We start from the raw sequence: 21,436 nt of genomic DNA on the forward strand, positions 1-21,436 counted from the left end.
GTAAAATGACAAAAGCCATTTATCACTCCAGGCACAGTATTACAGCTATGAATTGGTAAAATACCAACTCAAGCCAGCCTGAAATGAGTAAAAGCAACCCCTGACACAGTGTTTAAAAACTTTGATAGAAAAGCAGACATTTGAGGTGAGCAAATTTAGAGTGTCGCTGGTGTTGAGGGTGCTCTATACAGGAGCTGCTTTCCACCTAAACTTGGGAACTACCCTGAGTTCTCTCCTTCTTTTTTGCATATAAATAAATATATATATATATATATATATATATATATATATATATATGACGAAGGCAAGTGCTGAAATGCATCTGTTCGAATTTCTTTTTGTGCAATAAACCCTGAGAAGGTTTAACCTACTGCGAGTGCTGGTTTTGTCTTATTGACTGTGGAGCGTTAATATATATATATATATATATATATATATATATATATATATATATATATATATATATATATATATATATATATATATATATATATGTATATATATATATATATATATATATATATGTATGTATATATATATATATATATATATATATATATATATATATATATATATATATACATACATTAAAGGAAAGGGCACATTTTTATGCCTGGGGACCATCAAATCCCCGGGAATTATGTTTCTATTGCGGGGACCTCCACTGAGCTAACTACCAAGAAATCCGAATGGATATATCTCCTTGTATTTGCGTCCATAGTGGAGCAAGTTTCTTGCCTCACGATATGGGCTGGGATGCCGACAGAGACACCCCCCAAGTATTCAAATCCTCTGTGGCTACCATCACATCCTTTGGCAGTGTGCCCAGTTCACTTGCTCCTTGCAGTAGCAATAGGATTGATTTGCAGGCACTCATAAACAGACCAGATGCCTTGCCAAATATCATATTATTTGAAGTATTCTCGGTCCTGTGCTATTAGGGTAATTGAGAAAAAATAGACCAATGTCAGCGTATACTGCTATGTGATCTGAGATCTCCCTGGACCACTCGAATCCCCGGACCTGAGCGTTGATTCTAACCCAGCCTGCCATTAGTTCCAAAGCCCCCAAGGACCCCCAGGAGTAAAGTGGACTTCATTCCCCAACCAGTAATGCGCCAAGAGGCATGTTTGCAGAGTGGTGGAGAAAGGGGGTGTTGCTTCCAAAGACTTTTCAGCAATCTGGCTATTTGGGACTTACTGGCGGTAGCAGGTTTTTAAAACTTCAACACCAGGGACCCATCCCCAGAGGCCCAGTATTTACATTTTGTTTATAAATTAAAGGAAGAGGGGCCGATTTCAGCCCCGGGGACCCCATCCCCTTGGGGCGCGGCCTCTACTCTCGGTGTCCTGGTCCCACCCAGTTCCCCCATTCACAACTGTTTGGGATATATATTGTTTGCGCATACATGAGCAGCATTAAGATCATTTATGAGAAAACAACTACCTGATTACTGTGCGCATTGTTGGAACAGTTGATATATGAATTAGTACCTTCAACACAAATGAATGTGGTTAATTGAGGAATTTCTTTTTAGAAATCTGATAAGTGCATAGTTAGACATATCACTGTGTCCAGCCTTTTAAGGAGTACTTTTTAACTTTTATAAAGCATTTATATTTATTCTTATCTATATTTATATTTATATATTTATTGAATGAATGATGCTTAAATTATTACGCAAGATGATTTGCACAGTTCTCATGTTGAAGCTGCTAGTAGTAACTTGTTGCTTTCCATGCTGAATTTTGCACTATGATGTTGTCATTTCCTGTTGTGACACCTTAAATGCCGCCTTTTCCTGTTGCAATGCGTCATGTGATCAAGATCCGAGTGGGGTTGAAACTCGTAATGGCGGACTGGTTGGGCGATTAAATAAAGCACTTTGATTGGCACCATTTTCGGGGTCCGCTCTCCGTCATTTTCTGTCCAAGCGAGGCAGCTGCAGGCGGCGATTTGCACCTATTTGAGTACCAAGAGGCTGCAGCGGTACGAGCAGAACCCCTCCCCTCTTTGGGCAGAGCAGCAGGAAGCAGCCGGTTCTGGTCACCCGGAAGTGATTTGGATACTCCGGCAAGGAGGAAGCTGCAGGAGCCCCTGGGAGCTGTGTATTGACCTACCTTCATCGCGGAAGTCGGTGCATCCCGTGTCGGCTGACCCTAGTGAGCATCAGGCAATCTGTTGAGGTAGGATCCAACAGAATTTCCAGTGTGGAGTGTGCGCAGCGTCTGCTTTGGACATTGTTTCAAGTAACCAACGACCCTGATAGGTTTCATTTTCCGATGCTCCACCCATTAACAATTACATATGCAAGTTAGCATCATGTGTCTAACTAACGAAGTATATACTTATGCCTTTGCGTTATTTTTACTCTTCATGTGATTATTCATTTATGCGTGTGGTGATATTCAGTTCCCTTAGCTTAGCTTGTGTGCCTCCATTTTAAGTATTCCTCTGTGCCTGCGAGTCGCACTCGCTCATTCCCCCTCTCGTAGGAATAGAAAAACCCTAATACAGCAGTTTTTCGTTTCTCAGCTAGCTGTGGCCGAAACTAACAAGTTCCTTATCAGTAATGTTCTCATGCGCCAGAGACGCTGAGGCCTGGCTCTGCGGCCTTGGGCAGAGATATCCAAATGTTGCCTTTGCAGGTGCAGATGCCTCTTGTATGATGCCATTGTTCCTCTCTCTGGGGTTCAGTATTTTTCCAGAAGGGGCGTGTTTTGCTTCGCTGTACCATGTTATAATGTATTGCTGTGATGATATGAGTTAGTCCTCTCGGCGCACTCTCAGGGGTGAGGTCGGACAGGGCCCTCTCATATGGGAGTTTGTGGCCTAATAAAATACCTTGTTTATTCTTCTCCACTGTCCGGCTGACTTCTTACTGAGTAACTGTAAGTGAGTGTGGTATTCACTCGGGTGGATTTGAGCCACGCTTATCAGATGGTGCCCGAATAGGTACCCCGCAATTAGGATCTTTCTCACCCGTAAGTGGGTAGCAGAAGACCGGGGACCCTCTGGTCGGCACGGTGGGTCCGGGTACCCACTTTGATGCCGAGCTTGGTTCTCGCAGCGCTGCCCCACCCTGCTGATCGGGAGAGGTCCCTGTTCGGGATCCTACGCCGGGGTCCGGAAGGCGGAACTTGGAGCTGACCGTGTTGGTCCTGGCAGCCGGAGGTGGAGAACGGTAGAGGTCGGTAACGCATACGGAAGGTGAGTGGTCCGACTGTTGTTTGAAGGAGCTGGGGTGCTCCGAGAGACCAGTGTGTCTTTAACGGTTGGAGGAGCCGGTGTGCTCCTGGGGCTAGTGTGCTCCAGGGAACTCAGAGTGCGAGTGGCGCTCTGACAGACTTAACAGGAGGTGTGAGGACGTTTGTTTGCGGTCATCCGACCAGGTGGCACTGTGGTGGAGACGTGGCTAATTACGGGTAGGTCCCGGAACTCACCCCGAACGCCTAGAGTGGCAATTTGGTAGGTGTGAGTCCTAGGCCTCCTGTGGTAAAGTGCGTGGCGATCCGCAGTGCCGCTCGAGTGGCGGATGTGTCTTTTAGCCTCTGAACAGTTAATGTACTGTTCAGTCTGTGGTAGGGTCCAGGTTCCCCAGGACTTGGTCGACGGGCCTTGTCCCATCTTGGTAACACGTGTTGAGCAGGATTTTGATGTATAAAATATATGTATGTATGCGTTAGGAGCGGTTGTGTAATGGGAGATTGGTGAGCAGATGCGAGAGAACTTGTGACAAGGTGTGATTGTATTGGTGTGAAGATGCCGTGTTTCAGTAAGTTGCGGTGTTTTGGATGCTGCTGCCGCGCCTCGGATTCTAGATTGGCTGAAAGCCAACCCGCCCCGGTGGAGGGCTCTCCTAATTTCGATATGTATGTGAAACATGGATTGACCCCGATTTTGTTTAGTACCTTGTGGCACAGATATACCAAGGGCAATGTGGATTTGCAGTGGCCATTGACGGGCTCTTTTGATGTGGCAAAATTAGATTATTTACAAGACAGACTGTTTGCTAGGCGTAGTCGTCAGAGCATGTTTGATTCATTACGGTTATGGCAGAAGGAAGTGAGAGATCGTCAGTTAAGGGAGGAGAAGGTGGCCCAGAAGAGGGCAGCGCAGACGATGGCACAGAAAGCGAGAGAGCATACAAAGAAAGAGAATGAGCAGCAGATTGAGCGCGCAGATAGGCTTTTCAGGCTGCAGGAAAATAAAAGTTATGTAGTACGAGAGGATGAGCAGGATGAGATGGAGGATGTTTTGAGTGCCCGGCCCCCTCCCCCTTATTCCCCGCAGTCATTGTATCCCACGTTGCCGGGTTCGGCTTCTTCCGGTGGGGTTTTGGATCCACAGGCCAGTGCCCCACACCCGTCCGGTGCGTCATCTTCTGTATCCCCATCATTGCCTGCATCCCTTGTTTCTTTGCTTGCGACAAGTTCACCCGCCCCCTTTCAGTTCCCCTCCGCACTTCCCGCTGCCTCTGCTAGCGCTACTCCCAGTCAGGAGTTGTTAACACCGAATAGAGGTATGGGGAGTGGGTTGCTCTCTCAAGTGCGAAAACTGCTTACGCGCTCTACAGTTGGCTTAGATGAAAAAACGGTGGTGGCCAATCAAGCTTGTCAGTGGGCCAGAAATAATATTTATTCGTTTGAAGACATTTGGTCCACAATGAAAGATTATGAACCCTTGATGCAACAGCATGCTTTGTGGCATATGTCGACGACGTTGATAATGCTATGGGAACAGGGGTATGGAGGAGCGGCACCCGCAATTCTGCATGACATAAAAAATGGAGCTTATAGGGCTAACACTGGGGTACGGGAAGTGATGCGAAGTTTAAGATACATGTTAGAGTATAGAAATGAATTACCATCTGCGGGTACACCCCATTTTCCTGGGATACATCCAATGCGTGAGGTACATCCTATTTTTCACCCTGAAGTTCCCGAAGTGATAGATCCAGTAACAAATGCTGTCACTAGGGCTCGTATAGACGCCCATTTTCAAGAACAGTGGGTATATACGCCATGGAAAAGAAGTGAGGTGTTAGCTTTAAAGGCTCAGTTGCCTGATTCCAGAAAAAATCCGACTGCCTATTATAAAGAATTGACAGAAGCTGCATCCTCGACTGTTATGAATTTAGCGGACATTGAATTATTCTTCGGATTGTTAGTTCCGGTGGACGTGTGGAGACAGGTGAAGGGCACTGATCACACGGAGGAACTAGGTGGTACCTGGGTGGAATTGCTGAATTGGGACAAGGAACGAAAGCCAGGGGAGAAACCGAAAGCAGAGACTTTAGCGTTGCCGGGGCGGATTATTAAATACATGCACTCTCTCATACCCCCAAAGAAGGTGTATTGGGATAAGTTGACAGCCTGTAGACAGAAAAAGGACGAAGCTGTTTCTGATTTCTTTACTCGGTTCGAGGAGACTTTTATGGACATCAGTGGTCAGGACATTTCACAAGATGGAGGGTTACGACTTTTCGTTAACAGGTTCGTAATGAACTTGTTACCGGAAATATCGGCGAGGTTGCAGGCGTCAGAGAGTACGTGGACGACATCCACTCCCTCTGGCATTTTGAGCATGGCTCAGTATTATGAACATAGAGAGAATGAGAGTAAGGACAAACAAGAGAAGAAAGCCAAGGATTTGAAGACAAGGGTTTTGTTACAGCAGGTGTCTAAAGGTCGGGGACGAGGTGCCTTACCTACGGTAGCGGGGCGAGGGGGAAGTGGTTACGGAAGGGGTGAGAAGAGAGGGCGATTGGCACAGATTCAGTGTGCAAAATGTAAACAGGAAGGCCACTGGTGGAGAGATTGTCCAGAGCTTCAGTCGAATGCCGGACAAGGCAGAGGGCGAGGTCGATGTGATTTTCGAAGAGATGACGGGCAGTCTGATAGTGTGAGGAGACCAGGAGGAAATTGTTTTGACGGAAGCAGGGATCGACAACACTTTCAGAGGGAAGGTGGACAGTATTATAATGATGACTATACGATGGATGACTTGACCGGATTTTCCCATAACTCGGACAGCGTAGGACAGAGCGAGGGACCGGTTTCTGTGGATGTTGATCAACGAGGACCCTATGTGACTGCAGATTTGTCAGGGTCCCAGCAGAAATGTTTGGTAGATACGGGTGCAATGAAAAGCTCAGTGGCTCGTTCTCAGGTCCCAGGGGCAGCTCTGTCTGGCAAGAATAATATCTCCGTGGGGTTCTCAGGTACTCCGGTGATTAGCCCCATCTCTAAACCACTTGCTCTTACGATTGGCCCTTTTACTGTTGATTCCCCTTTTCTGTTGACTTCAAATTGTGGTGAAAATTTGTTGGGTTTAGACTTGTTGAAGAGATTGCATGCTACCATTTATTGTTCTCCGGACGGTGTGTACCTCACATTGAGTCCTACTGTTGCGCGTGCGCAGCAGTGTTTTTCAAAAGATGAACAACTGCCGGCCGAATTTGAAGGGATTCCAGAGAGCTTATGGGCTAATAGCGATACTGATATGGGGAAAATGGATATTGCCCCTGTGTCCATCAAGGTTAAGGTGGGAGCTCGATTGCCCAGAATACCCCAATATAAGACATCTAGGGATGGCGAAAAGGCCCTATTGCAGATAATACAGGATTTGATTCGGTCAGGAGTAGTGGAGGAAACGGACTCTAACAGGTGTAATAGTCCTATCCTTCCGATTCTTAAAAGACAGTCAGCTGATGCCAGGGATGATGCACCTGATGTCTATAGATTTGTGATTGATTTACGCCACATTAACAAGGTGGTTGAGCCCCAGTACCCAGTACCCATTAACATTTACATATGCAAGTTAGCATCATGTGTCTAACTAACGAAGTATATACTTATGCCTTTGCGTTATTTTTACTCTTCATGTGATTATTCATTTATGCGTGTGGTGATATTAAGTTCCCTTAGCTTAGCTCGTGTGCCTCCATTTTGAGTATTCCTCTGTGCCTGCGAGTCGCACTCGCTCATTCCCCCTCCCGTAGGAATAGAAAAACCCTAATACAGCAGTTTTTCGTTTCTCAGCTAGCTGTGCCCGAAACTAACAAGTTCCTTATCAGTAATGTTCTCAAGCGCCAGAGACGCTGAGGCCCGGCTCCGCGGCCTTGGGCAGAGATATCCAAATGTTGCCTTTGCAGGTGCAGATGCCTCTTGTATGATGCCATTGTTCCTCTCTTTGGGGTTCAGTATTTTTCCAGAAGGGGCGTGTTTTGCTTCGCTGTACCATGTTATAATGTATTGCTGTGATGATATGAGTTAGTCCTCTCGGCGCACTCTCAGGGTTGAGGTCGGACAGGGCCCTCTCATATGGGAGTTTGTGGCCTAATAAACTACCTTGTTTATTCTTCTCCACTGTCCGGCTGACTTCTTACGGAGTAACTGTAAGTGAGTGTGGTAAGTCACTCGGGTGGATTTGAACCACGCTTATCAACCGTATTTCCAATCGGGTTTAATAAGTAAGCCACAAACACAGCCAATATGTCCGCCAACCCGTTGTGCCATCGAGAGGAGGCAGCCAGTTTCATGTTTAACGACTCCCCGGCTGGGGGGTTGGTGACTGTTGAAAATGTTATTATTACACCAGGAAGCCCCAAAACCAGGAAGATGTATAAAAGATTGGAGAAATCAATGCGCTCAGAACAGTCCAAGTGGTGGGAGCACAGGTCATTATCCCGCTACGTGGAGGTCGGAAGAGTGCAGAGAGAGCTGCGGATTACCTTAGCGCCCAATTATGAGAATCCCGACCCGGCAATGCTTTCAGAATGGGGGGAATCCAATCTTAAATCGTCAAGCAAACTCATAACAATATTGATCAAATACGCGGAAAGTGACCGCGCTAAATTACAAATTCATATAGAACTATTGGAAGTGGAAATTGATAAAGGAGAAAAAAACAAGCAGACAAAAAACTAAGAAATGATATGCTGGCCCGCTTGAGTAAGGATGAGGAAGTTATAAAGAGAAGGAAGGCTTTTAAGTTTGAAAGGGATCGGGCAGACTATCAGAATGGTCAAGTATTTACGTATGCCCACAGATACTATGCGGTAAAGGCACGAGCCAATAGACCTTTTCAAAGAAAATCAAGCGAGGCTACTGTGGCATCTACCTCAGCTTCGGAGTTGAGCTCGGCCGCTGAAAGTGACCCAGAGGTCGATGTTACCAGGGCGCAAAAACTGGGGTTTACCAAGCTATCCCTAGCACAGGAGGTCGACTGCCTGTGCCAAGCCAGACAAGATACTTTGAGGCCCCGCAGGCCTCCTGGAGCCAAAAGCAAAGACTCAACTTCAAGCAGAGCCAGAGACAAAAATGTTATACAAGAAACCAAAAGTGTGGGCAAAAAAGCAACACGGGGCAGATGGAACTGATTCCAGAACAAGAATCAGATACAAGCACAAACTCCAACACAGTAATTAACTTAACTAACGTGCCATTGACAATGGCGGAAACAACGGTCCTGGGATAATACTGTCATATTGCCCACCCTGCAATTTCAATTACGCGGATGTGAGGATTGACACCTATTGGTTCGTGAGAAAACTCAAGCTGAATACGTTTCATACGTTGCAACCCAAAAAGAAAATGGCTTTGCCTGCAGGTGAGAATCCTACCAGCCCTTCCCTCTTGACAGCCGGGGACTTGAATTTGTTTGAGGATGCTTGGTCTCTGCAAAATGAGCAAGAGGGAGCAACACTGGACAGTGAACTAGTGCAGTTGGGAGACAGAGGGGCTTGTGAAACGCCCTTCAAACCCAAATCAGTCTTCAAGCCAATCATGCTGCATGACAATTTGGATGTGTATCACGAGCTTGTCACCCAAGATTTGAAAAAATTGTACATTTCCACCAATAAAGTCCGCCATGGGATTAGTAAAAATATCTGCTACAAGCAACTTATGAGAAAGTTGGAATCTGATACCAACATCATTGTAAGACAGGCGGACAAGGGGGGCACTGGGGTCCTATGGCCATGCCAGCTTTATATGGAAGAAGCTGGACTACAATTAGCGGACACAGCGTGTTACAGAAAAAAGCAACATACATACTGTAAAAGCGGCACGGAACGATCATTACCTCAAACTACTTGCTTGGAAAAATGGGGGGGTTGTTAACTGATGCAGAATATCGGTGTTTAAAGAAAGAATATCCAGTCATCCCCACCTTTTATCTAATACCAAAGGTTCATAAAAGCAATGTAACACCGCCTGGTAGACCCATCATCTCTGCCATATATAGTGCAATGGAAAACACTTCCAAGTATATAGACTAGGGATTGGGTCTGGGGATTGACATCCTTTGTACAAGATACATCTGATTTCCTACGTAAAATAGCGCATGTAGTGTGGAGCCCAGATTTGCTGTTTATGACTCTTGATGTAGCATCACTCTACACTTCGGCACTGTGATGGTTTAAAGGCAGTAGAGCACTATTCGAATTTGCCACCGATGAATTGTGCGGCACATAACAGAATGTTGATTTCAATGGTATCTGCATGTCTTGAACAGAATTTCTTCCTTTTTAATAATCAGATTTACCATCAAGTTTGGGGAGTCGCAATGGGGGCCTGCTTCTCCCCCAGCTACTCTTGTTTGCACATGGGGCTGTGGGAGGAGCAGGTCCTGATGGGAAGACACAAGGCGACTATGGAGGAACATGCTATTGTTTATCTAAGATACATTGATGACCAGTTTTTTATTTGGAGGAGCACAGAACAAAGTGCGAATGAATTTGTGAACATACTTAATGTAAACTGCTTGAACCTACACTTCACATCAACTATAAGTGCCAGATCAGTCTGTTTTTTAGATGTAGAGGTGTATGTGGACAACAATTCTTTAGCAACGAAATTATATAGAAAACTTACTGCTGGCAACACAGTCCTCCACGCGTCGAGCCACCACACACATCATCTGATACGCAGCATCCCATATGGTGAGGTGCTGCGTATCAGGCAAATATGCAGCTCAGATGTGGAGTGTGAGATTGCACAGGAAAAATTTGACAAGAAAAATTTATTCTCGCTCGCACACCATATCTTACTGTGGTTTCGAACGTTGTAGCGTGCCCCAGGGTGTATCCTCCTTCAGGATACTCTTTAAACAAACTGATAGCGTGGCCCTTAACCTGAGCAACGTCCCCTGGTCACAGCATGAAACCCATTCCTTGGGCTATGCAGATTATGTCATTAATCAAAAAAAATGTTCGTATTCCTTGAAGAAATCTGGGTATTTATTTTTTCTCTTTCATGAAAGTTGTATCATCACATTCATATTCAACAATCCAGCCTTGTGAATTTCTAAATTATAATGTCCATGTCCAATGCATTTCGGCTAGAAGCTAGCCTTCATCAGGGACTGGGATCTATAAACAAACAGATATGGGGATATATCAGGGACCTAGGTCATAATACAACAGTAATTCCTAACCTAACATAGTGCAAGCCAAGTGTAGTCAAAACCAGAGTCAAACAGGTAGCGTATATAGACTGATAGGATATGAAGGGTGAAATGAAATAGAAAAGCTTCCACCACAATACTCGTGTGAAAACGGAAAATGAATCGTGCACAAGTAGATTAACGCTCTAAGTAATCCGATGTGTCCATCCGGGAAGATTATCAAACGCAGAAAAAATTACCAATTAACTTCCACCTAACATGCTCGAAATTACAGCAAAGCCGATGTGCAAGAAAACGTGGTGTTGAAGATTCGTAAAGTGCCCGAAACCTGTAAAGTAAAGGAATATAAAACGCAGGGAGGGATAGTTTAAGCCGCTTACCGGTGAAGTTAAATAGCGTGCCCGTGAGCCGCTTCACGGAGGGTGTGTTAACTCGTACGAAGAGCCCTCGTTTACTGGGTGCATAAAGATTAAACCAAAACATAAACAAAGGACCAAGTTCCGATGTGAGTCATGGAAATAGAGAACGGGAGTGTAGACAGCTAGAGAAAAGTGGTGCCATAATGGAAAAGTATATAGAGTGTGTTAAAACGGGGAAGAAACCAGAAATATCTGAAAAATACATGAATCGACAGTAATCTGGAATTAAAGGCAAGTCATACAAAATTAAGGTAACTGTAATAGTGCTAAAAATTAATAAACAAAAACATATAAATGTTCATGCTACATGATCAGTCTCTTGGAAAAGCAAAACAGGCAATTATGAGACAACATGCAGAGTCCATGCTAGTAACAAGATATACAGCTCTCATTAAAGGTAACATCTAAATTCAGTTCTTTCATTCATTCCGGTCGGTTTCAGTGTTTCCAGTTTAAAAATCCAGAAGTTTTCTCTACGAAGCATATTGTTGTGGTTATCAACACCTTCACACTTTCGAACAATTTCAAGAATGGTGAATCTGAGTTGGCTTACATTATGCGAAGCTTCACAAAAATGTGTTGCAACTGTGGATTTAGCCTGTTTATTCCGAATGTTTGATTTGTGTTCATTCAGCCTTACTTTCATCTTTCTCTCAGTTTTGCCCACGTAACCTTGTCCACAGGGACATTTTAATAGGTATATAACATTCGCCGAATCACATGTTGCAGAAACACGTAGCTTGATCTTGTGGCCTTTGCTAGGATGCGTGATCACATTCCCTCTGATGATGTTGTTACAGTGACTGCAGTTATGGCAAGGCAGAGTGCCATTGAAAGCTTCCTCTGAATTCTTGGTGCAAGATTTAATCATGGTCCCCAAATTTGTGCCTCTCTGGTATGCAAAAAGAGGCATTTCGTTGAATATATTATTGAAATCAACTTCTTGGGCTAATATCGCCCAATGTTTTCTAATGATGTTTTTGAAAACTTTGCTCTTGGTAGAGTATTTAGAAACCACCACAGTTCTTGTGTTCTCTTTTTTTGGAGTTTGAATCAACAAATTGTTCCTATCCTTTTGAGCACATCTCTCTTTTGCTTCATCCAATATTTTCTGGGGGTATCCTCTTTCTTTGAATCTCTCTTCCATTTCATGGATTCTAATGTCTGATGTAACTGGGGAAGAGACAATCCGTTTCACTCGCAACATTTGCGAGTAGGGCAAGTGCGTTTTCAGAGGATTGTTGTGAAAGCTGTTGTAATGCAACAGATTGTTGCGGTCAGTCTGTTTTCTGTAAATGTCAGTTTCAAAAAGTGGCCCATTTCTACGTATTTCCACATCAAGAAACGTGATTTTATTGGCACTCATTTCAGAAGTAAATTGTATGCGTTCCTCACGTGAGTTGAGTTCAGTAATGGCATTCCTTAAATCTGGTACAGAACCGGACCAGATCACGAACATGTCGTCAATATACCTCAGTATTATTTTGGCGTGAGATTTCCATGGTTCTCTATTGAGGATATATTTATTCTCGAAGTATTCCATGTATAGATTCGCGTAGACCGGAGCCGCCGAGTTTCCCATGGCCGTCCCGGTCAACTGCAAATAATATTTACCTTGCCATTCAAAATAGCTGTGAAAAAGAGTGAAATGAAGGAGCTCCATAAGGAACACTTTAAAGTCTGAACACACAGAAATGGATTCAAACCCAAATCAGTCTTGATGTGGAAATACGTAGAAATGGGCCACTTTTTGAAACTGACATTTACAGAAAACAGACTGACCGCAACAATCTGTTGCATTACAACAGCTTTCACAACAATCCTCTGAAAACGCACTTGCCCTACTCGCAAATGTTGCGAGTGAAACGGATTGTCTCTTCCCCAGTTACATCAGACATTAGAATCCATGAAATGGAAGAGAGATTCAAAGAAAGAGGATACCCCCAGAAAATATTGGATGAAGCAAAAGAGAGATGTGCTCAAAAGGATAGGAACAATTTGTTGATTCAAACTCCAAAAAAAGAGAACACAAGAACTGTGGTGGTTTCTAAATACTCTACCAAGAGCAAAGTTTTCAAAAACATCATTAGAAAACATTGGGCGATATTAGCCCAAGAAGTTGATTTCAATAATATATTCAACGAAATGCCTCTTTTTGCATACCAGAGAGGCACAAATTTGGGGACCATGATTAAATCTTGCACCAAGAATTCAGAGGAAGCTTTCAATGGCACTCTGCCTTGCCATAACTGCAGTCACTGTAACAACATCATCAGAGGGAATGTGATCACGCATCCTAGCAAAGGCCACAAGATCAAGCTACGTGTTTCTGCAACATGTGATTCGGCGAATGTTATATACCTATTGAAATGTCCCTGTGGACAAGGTTACGTGGGCAAAACTGAGAGAAAGATGAAAGTAAGGCTGAATGAACACAAATCAAACATTCGGAATAAACAGGCTAAATCCACAGTTGCAACACATTTTTGTGAAGCTTCGCATAATGTAAGCCAACTCAGATTCACCATTCTTGAAATTGTTCGAAAGTGTGAAGGTGTTGATAACCACAACAATATGCTTCGTAGAGAAAACTTCTGGATTTTTAAACTGGAAACACTGAAACCGACCGGAATGAATGAAAGAACTGAATTTAGATGTTACCTTTAATGAGAGCTGTATATCTTGTTACTAGCATGGACTCTGCATGTTGTCTCATAATTGCCTGTTTTGCTTTTCCAAGAGACTGATCATGTAGCATGAACATTTATATGTTTTTGTTTATTAATTTTTAGCACTATTACAGTTACCTTAATTTTGTATGACTTGCCTTTAATTCCAGATTACTGTCGATTCATGTATTTTTCAGATATTTCTGGTTTCTTCCCCGTTTTAACACACTCTACATACTTTTCCATTATGGCACCACTTTTCTCTAGCTGTCTACACTCCCGTTCTCTATTTCCATGACTCACATCGGAACTTGGTCCTTTGTTTATGTTTTGGTTTAATCTTTATGCACCCAGTAAACGAGGGCTCTTCGTACGAGTTAACACACCCTCCGTGAAGCGGCTCACGGGCACGCTATTTAACTTCACCGGTAAGCGGGTTAAACTATCCCTCCCTGCGTTTTATATTCCTTTACTTTACAGGTTTCGGGCACTTTACGAATCTTCAACACCACGTTTTCTTGCACATCGGCTTTGCTGTAATTTCGAGCATGTTAGGTGGAAGTTAATTGGTAATTTTTTCTGCGTTTGATAATCTTCCCGGATGGACACATCGGATTACTTAGAGCGTTAATCTACTTGTGCACGATTCATTTTCCGTTTTCACACGAGTATTGTGGTGGAAGCTTTTCTATTTCATTTCACCCTTCATATCCTATCAGTCTATATACGCTACCTGTTTGACTCTGGTTTTGACTACACTTGGCTTGCACTATGTTAGTTTAGGAATTACTGTTGTATTATGACCTAGGTCCCTGATATATCCCCATATCTGTTTGTTTATAGATCCCAGTCCCTGATGAAGGCTAGCTTCTAGCCGAAATGCATTGGACATGGACATTATAATTTAGAAATTCACAAGGCTGGATTGTTGAATATGAATGTGATGATACAACTTTCATGAAAGAGAAAAAATAAATACCCAGATTTCTTCAAGGAATACGAACATTTTTTTTGATTAATGACATAATCTGCATAGCCCAAGGAATGGGTTTCATGCTGTGACCAGGGGACGTTGCTCAGGTTAAGGGCCACGCTATCAGTTTGTTTAGATTGCACAGGAAGCCAGTAAGCTTTGCTTTTTGGAAAGGGGCTACTCACAAAATATGATTGATAGTGCTATTAAGAAAACGAGAAACCTATCTAGAAGTGATACATTGATCCCTAAAGTCAAGCAATCTGTGCAAAATAACACTACTTCTAGTATTCAATCTAGGGTTATCTTAACTTTCAGTAGGCAACATCAGGAGCTCAGGAAGATTTTCAACTGTAACTAGAACCTGGTACAGTGGGATCCGGTTATCGTGGTCTTGTTGCAAAGAAACCCGGACTAACGTTTAGAAAATAATTCTCGATGAGCAATAGTTTGGTGAGCAGCAGTCCTGAGGTGGCCATTTCAACAACTTGGATGGCTCAAGTTAAGGGATTCAGAAAATGCCTTAGTTGAAGGCGTGCAAATTTGGATGCAGCTAGACCCATGTTTCCAATCCTTTCAAATCTGAACCAATCCTGATCAATAAAAGATTGACGTGTAAAACTGAGTTTGCCGTCTATGTGCTGGAGTGTCCGTGTGGGCTCAGGTACATTGGTAGTACCAAGTTACCGGCCCACAAAAGGAAACTCCAGCACATTAGGGCCATTACAGGTAAAGATCAGGCCTACCCTGTCGCTAGACATTTGGAGCAGAAACATGAGAGTAACCCGAATTTTCTTCACTATTATGTGGTGGATACGTGGTGGTAATCGGGAGGTGAAATTGCGCCTCCTGGAGACACGTTACATTTTAGAGATCAATACAAAAAATCCGGCTGGATTAAATGCTAGTCAAGATTTTTATACCTGTTTATAGTCTCCCATGTATGGTTATTAGGTAAATTTTAATGTGAGCTCACATTACGAACCAATTGAGAAATAGAGCTGCTTTGTAAATATTCAAATAGGTATTTGTAAATAGGAGTGTCTGTAATAGATTTCTCTGTTTACTTGTTTTATATAATTTTGCACTGTTTTGCACATAATTTTTGTAGCAGCATTTTGTAGATAAATTACAGGACATTATTTATGATGGGCATAGGTTGAAAAAAGGCCCACTTGGGCATAATTGTTTGCGCATACATGAGCAGCAATAAGATCATTTATGAGAAAACAACTACTTGATTACTGAATTAAATTGAAATGAGTCCCAAAATAACATGCAGGAACCGAACCCACTAGAGGGTAGTAAAATGTGTTAAGCAACTACATGGCCCAGCATGCATTGTTGAAAATGAACTCTACTAAAAGAGGGTACACCTGAGACCAATGAAAGTTTTTTTGAAAGCAAGCGGGGAAGATGGGACAGCAATGGACTTTGTTTTCCTGCGTGGGCCTCTGATGAGAAGCGTAAATGCTTCGAAACTCATAAGGCCAAGGGACGGATTGTCGGGATGGAAAGCTGCAATGTTTCCAATAAAGGTTTTGTGAACAACCTACGGGCGGTATGCGGCTTCATCTCAGAGCACCTTGTGGACATATATAGATATATATATATATATATATACACACACACACATATATCTTATATATGTAAGCTTACATTTCCAGTTTTCTTAACACCGGACTCCGACACAGCAAGAAGGCTGGTAAGAATATCACACTCTTTAGTTTATGCTGTTGTAACGCGTTTTGGCAGTATCTCCTGCCTTGCTCACACACTGAGCGCCATATATATAAAACCTTGTGGTGGTCACAAATGGGTAGGTATAGTTGAGATAGTGTTTCCATGGGAATTTTTTTTTTTTGTGTTGCTAATAACTTAGGCACCATTTAATGACTCTCCATGAAACTTTCCAAATAGTGCTATTTTTTGACTGTATTGCACATGGAAAGTTTCTGGATGTACCATCAAGTGGGGGCTGAATAAAGAGGGGTCCAAAAATGCTTTTTCCCCATTAATTTTCCCATAGGAACTTGAGACACAGCTAAAGCCTAAACCGATTAATGGATTTAGAGAAATGTTTTCAGAAAGCTAGATATTGGTCTAGAAAGAGTGCTCTTTGTATTTTGGTTTAAATCCGGTCAGTAGTTTTTGAGCAGTGTATGCTAAAAAACTTTGTATATCAAGAGACGCAGAACGTCTAAAGCTGAGATCTGATTGGCTGCCACCACCACAAACAGGAAGTAGTGGCAGCAAAAAAGTTTTAAAAAAGACTTAAGGGGCAGGGTACGGATACCCTGACCCCTAGTCCTGGTGGATTATCTACAAATCTGTGATGAAAAATGTTGAAAGGAGGAGTCGTAGACATCAAGTTGATTGCTTCTTCTTTATTCAAGATTAAGGGTTACAATGCAGCGACACCGACCACAGCAGGAACCTCCACCTTCTACCTTCAGCAACCGTCTCTCACTCACTGCCCCTACATTCTCACCTAACATCCATTCCACGCATTCCACACGTGCACACACGACACGCGCAGACACACACACGAGACATACCATGCGCACACACACACACTACATATACAACCAATACCACACACCCTCCTCCTCACAAACTTGAACAACATCAAAAGAACTATCCTAACTTAAAATCAGAAAACCGGACAGGCATCTTCCTTGTCCTATTACCACGACGTAGGGTCTCACCACCAACACCAGAATTGGCACGAGGTGAACCAACGTCAACAATATCTCCAACACTACCTCCTATGTCACATCTAGTACTACAGCCGCCAGAACTACCAGTTGACACCACATCCTTCATTAATCCAAAATCATCACCTAGCATGTAACCGCTACACGCTCCTTCATTAGCACCGCCAGAACGTGAGACACCACCAGATCCCACACCATCTCCCTCATTGCAAAAACTCAATTGCCGAAAATTCCACCTCTTGCCATCCTCCAATTCTACTGCACTACCAAACACCTTCACTACTCTCAAAGGTTTGGACCATAAGCTTTCGCCCTTCAACACAATCCTGGGATTCTTTACTCTAACCATTTGGCCAATTTTAACTAAAGGCCAATTAGAGCTACCTCCATGATACTGCTGGCTACGATCTTGATACCTTCCAACCTCAGCTCTGATCTCTTTATCAATATGACTATTATTACATAACATTTTACTATTCCTTTTCCTTAACCACCAAGGAACTAAACCAGTAAATGGTTTCCTGCCTCTCAAAATCTCAAAGGGAGTTTTCCCTGTGGCAGAATGCGGCGTGACACGATATGCAGTCAACCTCTCTCGTAAAGCTTTCCTCCAAGGTAAACCTGCACTCAATGCTAATTCAATCACTTCCTTAACCACCCTGTTAAAGCGCTCAACTTGACCGTTACCTTCAGGATGATATAATGATGATTTGATGTGCCTGATACCCATTACCGCTAGAAATTCTTCCATCTTTTGCGAGACGAATTGTGGCCCATTGTCCGAAACCAGAACTTGTGGTACACCTTCCCTAGAAAATACATCCTCTAAAAACTCAATGACCACATCCGTAGTCATCCCATTTACCATCCTGACTTCGGGCCATTTTGAATAGTAATCAACTAATACGATAGCATAACAATCCTTTGCTGATAAGGCTGAAAATGGACCCATGAAATCAATAGCCACTTTTTGCCATGGATACTCAGGTAACTTCACCATAGTTAAAGGCACACTCAATGGCTTTGCCACCTTATCACTGGCGTTACAAATTTTGCAATTCCTTACTAATCGATCCACCATGGAATCAATCCCTGGCCACCAAAACCATTCTTTAATCCTTCTTTTAGTACTAGACATACCGCCGTGCCCCATGTGACTCTTCTCAACAATGTCCTGTCTTAAGCTAATTGGAGGTACAATTCTGTCACCTCTTAAAATAATCTCATTAACCACACACAGTTCATCTTTAATTTTTGACAATGCAGCACATTCACCCCTCAAGTTGGACTCTCTTGGCCAACCATCAACTATGAACCGTTTAACCTCTCTCAAAACAACATCCTTATCCATCTCACACATCCAAGATGTTTCGGAGACAACACTATTAATATCCTTCTCATCTACCAGAAATACATCCTTGACGGTAAAAGCTATTTCACAATCGCTATTGGTCCCAATACCTGTCAAGTCCCCATTCGGTAACCTTGACAAACCATCTGCAACAACATTATCCTTACCAGGAATATATTCCATCTCAAAACTAAACATTTGTAATTTTGAGGCTAAGCGAGCCAACCTAGGAATCAAGTTTTTCCCACCTTCAGGTCTCAAAATATTTACCAATGGTTTATGGTCAGTGCAAATTTTGAACTTTTTCCCCCACACATACATTCTGAATCTTTCAGCAGCCCATGAAGCAGCCAATAACTCTTTCTCTATTACAGAATAATTACGTTCTGATTTTGTCAATGTGCGTGAAGCATACGCTACTACCCACTTCTCTGACTTGACATGTTGAGAAAACACAGCACCAATACCATAACCAGATGCATCCACAGATAGTATACATTCAGCATTAGGTAAGAAGGGTTTCAAACATGGTGTTGTAATTATTTCTTTCTTCACCTTCTCAAAACATAACTTTTGATGCTCACCCCATTCAAATGCTACACCTTTTTTTAACAATAATCTTAACGGTTCAACTTTAGAGGCATAATTTTCAATAAAACGAGAATAAAATTCCGTCAGTCCTAGGAATGACATCAGTTGTACCTTGTTCGTTGGTTCAGGGACAGCTAGAATAGCATCAACATGACTAATTTTTGGTCGAATACCATCTTTAGATATGACATGTCCCAAATACTCCACTTCAGATTTTCCAAAAACACATTTTTCATTCTTGATGGTCAAACCACTATTTCTTAATGCATCTAGAACGGCATATAAGCTCTCATCATGACATTCCTTGTTCTTTCCATATATTAAAATGTCATCCTGGAACACTTTAGCATTTTTAATGCCTTGTAAGACTCTGCACATTTCTCTTTGGAACACAGCAGAGGCACTTGCAAGACCGAATGGCATACGTTTATACCTAAACATTCCCTCCGTGGTAATGAAGGCAGTACAATGTTTGGAATCATCGTCTAAGACAATTTGGTGATAAGCACTCGTCAAATCTATCTTGGAAAACCAAGAAGATCCACTGACGGAAGATGTAAGTTCTTGCAAATTTGGAAGAGCTACCCAAATAGCTTCATTTAAACATCTTAGGTCGACACACAAACGTAAATCGCCATTAGATTTAAGAGAAATCACGACTGGCGAAACCCAATCTGAGCTTTCAACTGGTTCCACAATTCCATCCTTGCACAATTTCTTAAGTATTTCGCCCAATTTTTCTCTATAGCTAATAGGCACGTTTCTAAGTTTCTGCCGAACAGGACATACACCTTCTCGTAAAATAATTCTGTGTTTGAATCCAATCATCTTACCAATACCATTAGAAAATACCTCAGGAAATTTTTCCTGAAGGTTCGCATAACTGTCACTCTCAACGCAATCTTTCTGAATGGCATAAACAGGGCAATCTAAACTAGGATCAATTTTCATGCCTAATTCAAATATATGAGGCCACCCCAAAATAGTTGCACCTTTGTTAGCCACATAAATTTTTCCTTGGCACGAATTGTATCCAAAGGTTATTTTAGCTAATATGAACCCTTCCAATGGTATTTTGTGACCAGTGTAACTACCAGGGTGTACATCAGGTCCCATTAATGATCTATTGGGCCAAAGAGATTTAAACAATTCCATGCCCATAATGGTATACCACGCACAAGAGTCCACCATGACTTTTACTTCCAGACCATCGATGTTAACAAAACAAGATGGTAACTTTTTAACTTTACTCGTCCCTTGGACTAACTCATCGTGTACGCTACATATTTCACCTACTACATGAAAAGTATTATCTTGGTCATCCAATTGGACACAATTTATATCATCTTGCTCATCATCTTGGAGAAAATTTACCTTAGCTTTAAAGTTATGACACACTCTAGTGAAATGTCCCTTTTTTTTACAATTAGTGAATATTTTATCAAGAGCAGGACACCACTTGTAATTCGCTAAATGGTTGGAGGAGCCACACCTATAACATGCGAACTTCTTTTGCTCATTACCCTTCTCATAACTTTTCTCATTACTCTTCTTGTTAGGGTAATAACTGGTAAATGGTTTGTTCTCACTCTTAAATTTAGGTTTCTCACCCTTATTTATCACATTAACTGAACTAGATTCAGAATAATTGTTCTCATTCCTAACTTCACGAATACATTGATCTGAAATTTCCACACCTCTAGCTACTTCAATAGCATTTTTTAACGAAGTACTTCCCGATGACCATAACTTTTCTTGGATTTTTTTAGACTTAGTTTTCATGAGAATTTGGTCGCGTAACACCTGGTCATAAGTCATGTTTTCAAATTCACATGTCACAGCTAAACCTCTCAAGGCTGACACAAATTGATCAATTGACTCATCCACTTTCTGAGCTCTTGAATAAAACTTAAACCTTTCCATGACAACATTAATTTTCCTACCAAATCTCTCTTGCATTTGTAAATTTTTGAATTCCCTTAATCCTACAGCGCCAAGTCTGTGTTTAAGTAAAGACACTTTCCTTTCTTGGGAACACTCTTCTTCTTCTAAAACTTCAACATACGCTTCAAACATATCAATCCATAAGTCCCATGCAATAGGAGGTTCACCAGATTCTGCTAGGAAAAATGGTGGTGGATGAATTGAAGACATTATAATTAAATCAAATATAAATGCACAATAAATAAAATATAAATGCACTAAGAAGAAGAGCAAAAAAAATAATAAATGTAAGTTAATGTAAATATTTATCTCCTGATGAGTATAACTCTTGCGCAAAAAGTTCACCAAAGTTCCATGTAAAT

This window comes from Lissotriton vulgaris, chromosome 12, assembly GCF_964263255.1.
Source record: "Lissotriton vulgaris chromosome 12, aLisVul1.2, whole genome shotgun sequence".
Classification (NCBI taxonomy): Eukaryota; Metazoa; Chordata; class Amphibia; order Caudata; family Salamandridae; genus Lissotriton; species Lissotriton vulgaris.